Source organism: Lupinus angustifolius, chromosome LG03 (assembly GCF_001865875.1).
Source record: "Lupinus angustifolius cultivar Tanjil chromosome LG03, LupAngTanjil_v1.0, whole genome shotgun sequence".
Taxonomy (NCBI): Eukaryota; Viridiplantae; Streptophyta; class Magnoliopsida; order Fabales; family Fabaceae; genus Lupinus; species Lupinus angustifolius.
In genome coordinates this window covers 15,341,573-15,353,120 of record NC_032011.1, presented here as the reverse complement: position 1 = coordinate 15,353,120, position 11,548 = coordinate 15,341,573, and positions in this window count along the sequence as shown.

Here is an 11,548-nt window from a genome sequence, read left to right as displayed (position 1 = left end):
TTAGGCCATAGAGGGCTTTCTTTAATTTGAAAACATGAGAGGGATGTTTGTAGTCTTCAAAAACAGGAGGTTGCTCTACAAATACCTCTTCTTGAATATGGCCATTGAGAAATGCGCTCTTGACGTCCATTTGATAAAGCTGAAAATTAAGAGAACAAGCATATGCAAGCAATAGCCTAATAACTTCAAGTCTAGCAACAGGAACAACTTTACAAAATTAACTTGAAAGTTTAAGAACAGGTTGCAAAAAGTTCAAAGATAAATTCTAAGAAAAAGTGTGAGAGCTTTTGAGAGTTAAGAGAAAATTGTATGAAAGTTGTGTGTTGTTTTGTGTGAGAGTTTAGAGCCTTTATATAGAGTTTACAAACACCCTTTGAAGGTTTCTGAAAGTGTATGAGTTGTTTGGAGTGAAGAGATTTCGTTTGGAGTGAAAACCTTTCACTTTGAAATCTGAAAAACACTTCCAACAGCTCTCAGTAATCCGTTACTCAAACTTTCTGTCCACTTGAAATTTGAGTTTTACATTGAGTAATCGGTTACTCACTTTGAGTAATCGGTTACTCAAACTTTCTATCCAACAGATGCTTAAAAATTATTTTGAGTAATCGGTTACTCAGCTTTTATAAATCAGTGTTTCAGTTGGATAACTCTTTTCTCACACATGTAACCTGTTACTCAATGAAGTAACCTGTTACACACTATTTTTGAAAAATGTTTTAAGTCTTTTAAAAGTGTCTCACATTTTCTAAAAAATAGTTTGAGCAATTATACTTGTATATACTTAAGAGTTTAGGATAGAAGTACTTACAAAGACTTAATCTAATGTCTTGAAGCTTTATCTTCATTTGTCTTCATAAGTCATCTTCCTTTTCTTCTTTTTGGTGATGTTGGTGTCTTCATCAAAACCGTGCCAAGGTCAGGAGCAAGATCTTCTTCACACTATGTGCAGTGACTTTAAGGAGAAACCCTCCTCTATTTGTTTCGCTTTAGGGATCTTCAAAATAACAAGTTTTTTTCATAACCAATCGTTGATCATGTTGGAATAAGTAATGATGTATTATCTTGGGGTTTTCTTTGGCTACATGAACAAGTTCAGCTTCAACCATGATTGTATTTAGACAAGTTCGAAAATAGTGTTTCCAAATCTGATCTTTAATTGATGAGTACCTTCGAACCATGAAATGTATGCAAGGCATATTATTTTTATTTATGCATGAGCTACATGATTGATATGAGTGTAATTTTTTTATGCATGCATGATGCATGAAGAAATGTATGTATCTTTATCTTTTTTTCTTTTTTTGAATGCAGATGCATAAATTAATTTATTTATTTATTATTTTTTATGATTTATGATGATGTATGAAATTAATGCATGAGGTGTGACGTATAAAATTATAATATATGAAATACAATGTTTGATTGTTTTTTTTATAAATGCATGAATAAGTAGATGAATGTATGATATTTTGACTTTTGATTGATTGAATATATAAATGAGTGAATGAATGAATTAATGGATGAATGTTTGAATGATTTGTGTTTTTGGATGAATGTTTGAATGAATTGATTCTTGTATGTATATTCTAATTAGATGTATGTTCGAATAATCAATTTTTGAATGAATGTATGTATAAATGTATGAAATTTGTGAATGATATATTTTAGTTTTTTTTCTTGGACAAAATTTGAATGATTGATTGCATAAATGCATTTATGAATGTACCAAGTATGCAATTAATGTATAATGCATGCCCATGATAGTAATGAAGAATGCTTGATTAATGCAGAATGCATGCCCTCGGGGTTAGTAACCCGATTTTGGGAAACATAGCCTTCATTAAGAAATATGAAATGGCATGATGAATTGATGTATGTCATATCGTTCAGGCTAACCAAGGACAAGTACAACTTGTCCCAAGTTTTATAAGATTACCCTTACGACGACGGATCCTACTAGGAATGTTTTTTAATATGTCGTCCTGATACAAAGACATTGAGATGCAAAAATATCACTCGAGCATAAATGACGATGTTGGTAAGTTCCAACTCATGAAGAAGAGCCAAATAATGAAAAAAAAACGAGTGTAGAAGTATGCTTCTTGTGCTTCACATGGGTAAGTCCTATGATGGGTACAACTATAGGCCACATTCCTAGGGTGGGATACTAGGGTATGTCTAAAGTGGACTTCTTAGCAAGTTCTGGACACCTAAAAGGCCACCAAACTGCATCCCTCCCATGAAAGAAAGAAAACCCAAATATCATAAGTTAGAAACGGGAGGGATCGAGCCCCATCGAGCGTCTAACCCATGATACTAGTAACAGTCTATTTGGTCCATCACGCCAATACAAGATTAGGCTCTAGGCTGGCACTGATAAGGCAGATGTCTCTAATACCTTTACATAGAGCATATGTGTGTGCAAAGACATTGTGAGCTTAGTGTTGTGTGTGAGAAGCATACAACCCAGTTAAGGATAAAAATCCTCTCAACAAAAATATATCAAAAACATATACATAAAAGCAAATATGTACAAAAAGAAAAAGACAAGTGTCAACGGTATACATGAATCCATGCAATTAGATGTTTTGGACCTGACTCTCTTACGAAATCCCCCCGATTTTTGGTCGAACACCGGTCATGCGACTAGTTTGAAGTCGCCACCACATTTTTGCGGTAAAAACGTAGAAAACTCTTTCGATGCCCAAATATTGGAAAGAGTTAGTCTTTGAACTAGATCTCTGGACTCGGGAGTCGGCTATGGATAGGGGAAGGTGCTAGCACCCCGCCCGCCTATTATTAAATGGTACCCGCAATAATCGCACATAACTAAATATACCATAATGCTTTATTAAATCAAATAATTATTTACAAAAAGGTTTTATTTTTTATTTTTGTATGTGACAAGAGTTCGTCTTGTTCTTACGTATCATTGATGCAATAGTGAAATCAAGACTACGTAGTTCATGGTAGAAAATGTTGAGTGTGTTGGATTGATTTTAGTTATGAAAAGTGGTATGAGAAATTGCGAGATGGTCGTGAGTAGATAGGATTAAAGATGATGATAAACTTTGCCCCATATCATTTTACCCCATTAAAAAATAAGAGGCAGTACGACGGTTGCTCACCGCTTTTAACTAAATAGGATAATCATATAAGGGATTGACTTATATCGTCTTAACCACATTAGCAAGAAAGAAGAGGCGGTACGACAGCCGCTCACCGCTTTCTTATTAACATGATAATAAAATAGAAGTCAAATTGTCAATTGATAAGGTGGAGGGAGCTACAACTTTTCCCTACATCCCTTTACCCATTTTAAAAAAGAAGAGGCGGTACGACAGCCGCTCACCGCTTTTAATTAAATAATGTAATGAGATAAGGACTTGATATATATATTGTCTTATCCAATTAGAGAGAATGAAGAGGCAGTATGAAAATCGCTCATTGTTTTCCTACTAATAGGATAATAAAACTATACTCAAGTTGATACTCATTTTCTAACCATAGAACTAAAAAATGTTTTTTATTCGAATTAATTTTTATGGGAAAAATCTACTATTTCAAAGACTTACCCAGTAAAATAATAATGATTATTACCTTCAATTTCCACATTCAATATAATTTCAAAAAGAAAATCTTATTTATTAATGGTTCAAATAAATATGACGCCTATTAATTATTGACGGTTTTTCATATTTACACGAAACAACATTAATGAATGGTTGATTACTTTATTTTGAAATTTATCAAAAATGAATCTTTTATTAAAAGCTAGGGTAAAAGTTTAGAAGATAAGGACGACACTGACTGTCTACCTTCAATCTCATTATCCTAGAAAGAAGAGTTACTATGCCAACCACTCATCGCTTTTCTATTTGAATGGAAAGACAGATATGGTTCGGTTTGTTTATCGATCTCCCAAATTTTTACCTAAACTCTATTTTTACGCTCGATTAAAAATAGAATTTTTATTGTGATAACTTAACAAATTTACAAGTGACTAAAAATAATAATAAAGGACAATAAAACAAATAAACAAAAAATAAAAGTAAATAAAGCAACAAAAACAAAGAGATAAATTTAATTCTAGTACCAAAAACAACCTAAAATGATTATGCACATATGTCATATTATACCTAAACCAAAAATGAGAAAGGTTACTCATGGTACGAAACAAGACAATTAATAAAGGACTAAAAATAAAAAATTGATATATATTCAAAATAAATAAAATAACAGAAGTAAAATAAGTAAAAATAAAATAAAAAGGAAGAATAGAAATATAACAAAAACAAAAGGGTGGGGTCGTCTTCCCCATATGAAACGAGGGTCCATGGGTCCAAACCAAGGTGTAGTCGGCGCCGAAGAGGGGGAAAGGTATCCCGACTAAAGCAGAATGCCACCACAGTGAGGCTGAGCTTGTAGAGATAGCTTGAATAGGGTCCATGTTTTGCCATCGGGACTGAACCCGTCGGCCAGCCATGGTGCCGAATCTGGTGCGCTGTATGCAGCGTTGGAAGCGCTGTAACGCGTCGATGAAAACAGCCATCGCAGTTCCACCGTGAGCCGAAGACCAGGGATAGTGTAACCGAGCCACGTAGTGAGATGTGTGACTATCATGCGAAGGTGGCTCCCATCGGCGTCTCCGACATGCCTAGAGGTTGTCCAAACATTGCCTGGTTTTAACACCCCCACCTTCTTTTGGCTTAAACCAGGACTCATTACATAGAGTGAATGAGTACAAGGACATATTACAACATAAGCACATGGGTTAAATGTTACGACGAAGGAAAAGAATGAGCATATTGCAAATGCAATTTGAACAAAAGATGGTATTAATATGTAATGAACCTATGACACAAGACTTTTAACACGTGAAAGGAAACATAAAAAATAGGCAAGAAACAGACCTGTTATTGCTTTTGGAAGATGACTCAATGAAGAAAATGTGCCTTCTTTTCACTCTATTCTTTGTTATTCATTACTCTCTTTCTTTTTTAAAAAGCTGTTGAACTATGTGTTTATGATAAGTTGCTTAGTGTCCCAGGTTAGTGCTAAGTGGGGCTATTTATAGTCTCACTTAGGTATAGGGTTAGGGTTAATGAAGAGTTTAAGGTAATTACTACTTAGTCCAGTGACTGTTTTTAATTGTGACTCAGTTCCTAGACTTCCTTAAAGTTTTAAAGAAAGACCCAACGAAATTGGTTGTTCACATCATAAAACCCTCATTTTGCCCAATTCTGGAAAACATGATCATTGTACTAGAGTTCTAAGCTTATAAGTCGATTATGGATTATGAAAGATATTTGCACTTCATCCACCCATATTAAAATGGTAGTCTCACTAATTGGATGGACTAATTTATACCATAAATTTGGTCAATTAAATATTTAATCATTAAATAAAAAGAATTTATTTTTATTAAGATGCCTAACAAGAATTTGTCTTGTTCCTTCGTGTCCTTAGGTGCAATAGAAAAATCAAGATTATGTAGTTATGGGTAGAAAGTTGTTGGTGTATTTGTTTAATTTTTATTAATATGGGTTTGAAGTAAATAAGTAGATCATAGACTGTCCTCCTTAGTATGAGAGATGGAACAGAAGTATTAATAAATGTGATCACTTATCAACAACTCGGATACAAGAGAAAGAGATAATACTAATTCCAATTGTTCTTTAAATTCTCAATTTGATTTAAAGTATCTTCACTAATACTTATGTTTTATAAACAAATTTGAAAGTAATTACTTTAATTAATTAGATGTGAATTAATAGAAAAGATACAAAATTGGTCGTGAACCACCTCTTACTTCACGAGATAATAGATATAATACTAATGATAATAGTTGGTTATCAACCACACAAGAAAGAAAGGTACACTCGGGCATGACTTTCTTATTAAATTCTCAAATTAATTTTTTAACTAATTGTGAAATTGAAATTTAATCTATCAGACATTTTTTAATGAATAATTGACCTGAGTAATTTTTTATTTGAGAAAATTAGTAATTTTTAATGTAATTAAGTTAAATGGTGCAATAAATATGTTAAGGGAAAAGAGACAATATTGATTGTGAACTATCCTTATGTCTCGAGATTAATGTCCATAGAATTTTCTCGACCTGAACCGGGAGAAAAGATATGACACAACGTGCAACCTCCCTCTTAAACTCTTGAAAATAATATATTTAAATCATCTTATAAAATATTTAATTTTCTTAATTTATTATAAATAATTATTATTATTCATCTAATCAAGTATGTTAAAAATATATATGCTATTTATTAACATAGAAAAAAAAATACAATTATAGAAAAAGAAAAGAAATAACAGAAATAAAAACATTGTCGTTCATTCTTCGCCTTTCCTTTTTTCTTTCGTTTTTATATAGTAAAACAAAATTAGGTGTTCACACTCATCACAAACAATCATAGTGTCATACTGCCACGGGCTCCATGGCTAATACATCACACAACATCTTGTCACTACACCCCCTTATAGTAAAAATCAGCCCAACTTGCTTTGTCACTCTAACTTCCCCAACATCACTAAGGCAACGTAACTTGTATGGTCTAAGATGTGGTTTAGTGCCTAAGTTCAACTTGGACACAAATCGAGTGCTTGAAACATTAATGCAACTCCCCTTACCTGTTATCATAAAGCAAGTCTTCCTAGTTACTAGACACAATATGAAATAAGTTTTCTCTCAGAATTCTCAAAAACCTTTTCTTTACTTCCGAATCATCAACTAATCCTCTCCTATGGGATCTATTTCTTCTTCACCCATTTTCTCACCTTCATTCTTCTCACTAGTTTCTGGCTCACTAGAATACTCCTCATTCTCCTTAAGGATAATAACTCTCTTAGATGGGCCCTTCAATTCATAGTGCCCTTTATCCTGGAACTTAAAACATGTATTCACTCGAACCACCCCTAAGAAGTGACCCATTTCTTTTAAATATGATATTGTGAAATATGAGAATAATTTATGACTAAAGGATGTGTAGCTCCCTTGTTCTTGGCTATGTCATTCCAACTTGATGGATTATAGTTGGTCGAACTTATCCTCATTGAGTTCTTCCTCTTAAGTTGTGTCCCCACTTGAGTTACTCTTAAATCAAGTCCTCTATATCTATGAATTATTGCAAATGATGACATCATGAATGTCATTGTTCAAGCAACTAAGAAATTGTGTCATAATGATCTCCATTCTCACTCCATCATAGTAACCTTCATCTCGTTGTAGTAGTCTTCAACACATCAAGTACCTTGAGTCATCCTTTGAATTTTGAGTTCAATCTCTCGTTGTAGCTAATATTCACATACCTCTTTTTTATTACTCTCCTTATCTCCCCCAAATGGTCACCATGGGCTCCTCGTTTTACAACTTATCCCTTTGTTACTTGTTCCACCATGCTAGTGCATAACTCGAGAACTCCATTACTATTAGATTCACATTTTGTTCCTAGATGTATTGGTTACATGAGAACATGTTAGGGTGATACCCTAGGAGTGAAGGATTCTAATATACTAAAGGAAAACTAAGAATGATAAAAAAAAGGTAATTTTTATTGAAGCCCTTTGAATGAGGGTTTGCATTACTTAAATAATACTTGAAATTTAATCTATGGATTGATGAAATATAATTTTAATCCAGTTATTTGAAAATTAAATCTAAAAATAACAAAATTTAATCTTATCATAATCTTCTCCAAATTACATAAGATAATCTTTAAATTTAGGAGGTAGTCTTATATCTCTCTTGGGTCTTCCTGTGATACAAGACTCAAAGTGAGATCCATGCGGTCCAATATTGCCTGGTTCTTCAAGGGACACCTTGTCCTAAAGGTGTGATTCAGTGTGGAGCTGCTTATTTTTGTCTTTGCGTGTCCTTTTCTTCTCCTCTAGCAACTGTGAGTTGTTCTCTAAAATTACTCTCTTGAGTATTAGTACCCTCATTTTCCATGTGGGGTGATATTTCTTGTGTTGTAATGTTTTCCTCTTCACCCGTTTCCTTGCTGGTGTCCGATTGTGTCCCCCTTTCTTGTACGTCTATATTTGTCTTGTCTTTTTTCCTTTGCTCAGATCCCTATCCTTTAATGGTCGGTCCCGGTTGTATTTCCAATTGTGGTTCTTGGCCGTGATAGGATCTCAATCGTGAAACATGTACAACATTGTGTATTTGGGCTGGTGTTGGTAGGTCTAGTTCATACGCCACTTGTCATATTCAGCGTAGTATTTTAAATGGGCCGTAATATCGTTTCGATAATTTTTGTGATTGGCGATGTGCTACTATGGTTTGTCGGTATGGTTGTAGCCGAAGTAAAACCAGTGCGCCGACTTCAAAGGTATTTTCCTTTCTCTTTGAATCGCCATAGGATTTCATCCTTTCTTTAGCCTTAAATAAATTTACTCGTAACGAAGCTAACAATGTCTTCCTTTTGCATAGGATCTCGTCTAAGTGTGCATCTTGAGCTATCCCAAGAATATAATCTGTAAAAGTTGGTGGGGAACGATCGTATAGTGCTAAAAAGGGTGTCATTCTGATGGCTGAGTGCTTGCAAGTGTTGTACCAGTACTCGGCGAAATATAAAAAACTGAATCATTTGGTTGGGTGTTCACTTGTGAAACAACGTAAGTAGCTCTCCAAACATCTATTCACTACTTTAGTTTGACCATCATATTCGGGATGGTATGCTGAACTAAAACATAGGTGTGTGCCTTGTAGTTTAAAAACCTCCTTCCAAAACTTACTTAAAAAAAGAGAATCTCTGTCTGACACAATAGAACGAGGGGTTCCATGTAGTTTGTATATTTCTGTTATGAATCTTATTGCTAACTGTTTTGATGTGAACTTGACAGGGAGTGCCACAAAGTGAGCGAACTTGGTAAGGCGGTCCACTACTACCCAAATGACCGTATGACCAAATGATGGTGGTAGACTTGTTATAAAATCAATTGAGATGTCTTCCTCTTTCTGTGGTACGGAGAGAGGTTGCAGTAACCCAGTTTTAGCTTGAGGTAAATATTTAGTTTGTTGGCATATTAAACAACATTTGATGAATTTCTCTGTATCCTTGTACATGCCAGGTCAATAGAATGATGCAGCCAGGCGAGCTAGAGTCGGTTTCAACCCTGAGTGTCCTGTCGCTGGAGTTGTGTGAAGCTCGAATATCAATGTTGCTCTCCATCCATTATTTTCATGTATGAATATTTTGTTTGTATAGTATAGCAGAAAGTTGGTAAAATGGAAGTGTGGTTGTTATTGTGGTTTACCATTCATGAACATGGTAATTAATTTTTGTATGTCTTGTGTGTTGTAGAATTTTCGAAGATCATCTAGCAACAGAGGTAGTGGTGAAGTGATGCTGAACAAAAGTGCTTCATCAGGTGTATGACATCTGGATAGTCCATCTACAGCTCTATTCTCCTTCCCTGGACGGTAAAATATCTCATACTCAAAGCCTTGTAACTTGGTTGCCCATTTTTGTTGCTCTGGAGTCTGAAATGTTTGAGTCATCAAATGTTTTAGGCTTTATTGATCAGTAAAAATTCTAAAGGTCCTGCCTATTAAATATTGTCTCCATTTTTTAACAGCTTCTATTACTGCATACTTTTCTCTAACGTATGCTGATGCTGCTTGCATGTGTGCAGATATCATTTTGCTGAAGTATGCTATTGGGTGACCTTGTTGGATAAAACAACACCAATGATGATCCCTGAAGCGTCTGTTTCAACATCAAATGTCATAGTGAAGTTTGGTAGAGCTAGCACTGGAGTATTTGTCATTATGTGTTTTAAATTTTCGAATGCATGTTGGGTTGATGTACTCCTTGTAAAACTTCCTATCTTTAGTAAATCTGTCACAGGAGCGGCATGTGAGGCATATTATTTGATAAACCATCAATAAAACCTGGTGAGGCCAAGGAAACCCTTTAAGGTCGTGATAGGCTCTGTCCAGGTCTAGTTGTACGTTGTCGCCTAATAATATATGTTCTAGATAATCCATGTTATGCACGCCAAAAACACATTTAGATAATTTTGCGAAAAATTTCTACTCCCTTAGTAATGCTAAAGTTAACCTTAAGTGTAGTATATGTTTAGTCAAGGTCTTGCTATAGATTAATATATCATCAAAAAACACGAGAACAAATTTTCAAAGATATGGTCGTAATAAATCATTCATGGCAGCTTAGAATGTTGATGGCCTATTAGTGAGGCCAAAGGGCATTACCAGGAACTCATAATGCCCGTCTACTGTCCGAAATGTTGTTTTGTGAGTGTTGGCAGGGTCCAATCTAATTTGATGGTATCCAGATCTTAAATCAATTTTTGAGAAAATATGAATAGTTGCTAATTCATCTAGGAGCTCATCAATGGTAGGAAGTGGAAATCGATATTTAACAGTAATTGCATTCAAACTGCGGTAATCCACACAAAAACACCATGTTCCCTCTTTCTTTCGAACTAGTAAAACTAGTGATGAAAACGGGCTAGTACTTGGTATTATTATGTCAGCTTGTAACACTTCTGATAATAGAGTTGCAATTACTTCCTTTTGGGAGTGGAGATATCAGTAAGGTTTAACATTAACTAGGGATGAGTTGGGTAGGAGGACAATTTTATGATCATGTGGTCTTTGTGGTGGTAATCCTTTTGGGATACTGAAGATTGACTCAAACTCCTTTAATATGAGTTGGATAGCTTTATTGTGGGTATTTTTTGGGTCTGATAAGGATAGATAGGTCTGTGTTGTTGGTGACTGTGTTTGGGTGGGTGCGCCTGTGACAGAGAATATGTCTACAATAGCATATGTATGTGTTAGTCTTTTGAGTTGGTGAAAGGTGGATAATGTTGGCGAAGGTGAGTGTTGTTTGGTTAAGGTGATGGGTTTATTATCATATGTGAATGTCATAGAGGGAATGGCAAAATCTAAAGTGACTGGTCCTAGAGTACTTAACCATTTAATCCTTAATACCACATCAACTCCTTGTATTCGCAAAAGATAAAATGGAATGTGAAATAGCGGTTGTTGTAGGTTGATATGAGTTTCTTTACATAATCCAACACAATAAATATGCTCACCATTACCTATCATGATTGGAAACTTTGGGGTTGGGCAGATAGGTAGCTGTAAAAATTATGCAACTCAGGGTTGCATAACATTGTGTGAACTACCCGTATCTACTAACACGGTCACTATATGTCCGAAAATCTGGCCTTCAAATTTAAGAGTTTTTGGAGATGGGTTACCTTGCAGAGTGTGATTAGATAAGTGGAAGTGAATAATTTTTTATTGATCTATGTCATGAGATATGCATTCCACTTCCAACATTGGTAAATTAGGGTCATTAGCAATTAGCCCCTCACTACCTTCCTCACTCAACATCAAGAGGGATTTCTTTGGTTGACAACAGTGTCCTGGAACAAACTTTTCATCGCAGTTATAACATAGTCCTTGTGTGTGTCGTTCCTGAATTTGAGTTGTAGTGAGTCTTTTTATGGGCAGAGTGTGCGATGTAGTTTGACTAACACCATTAAGTCC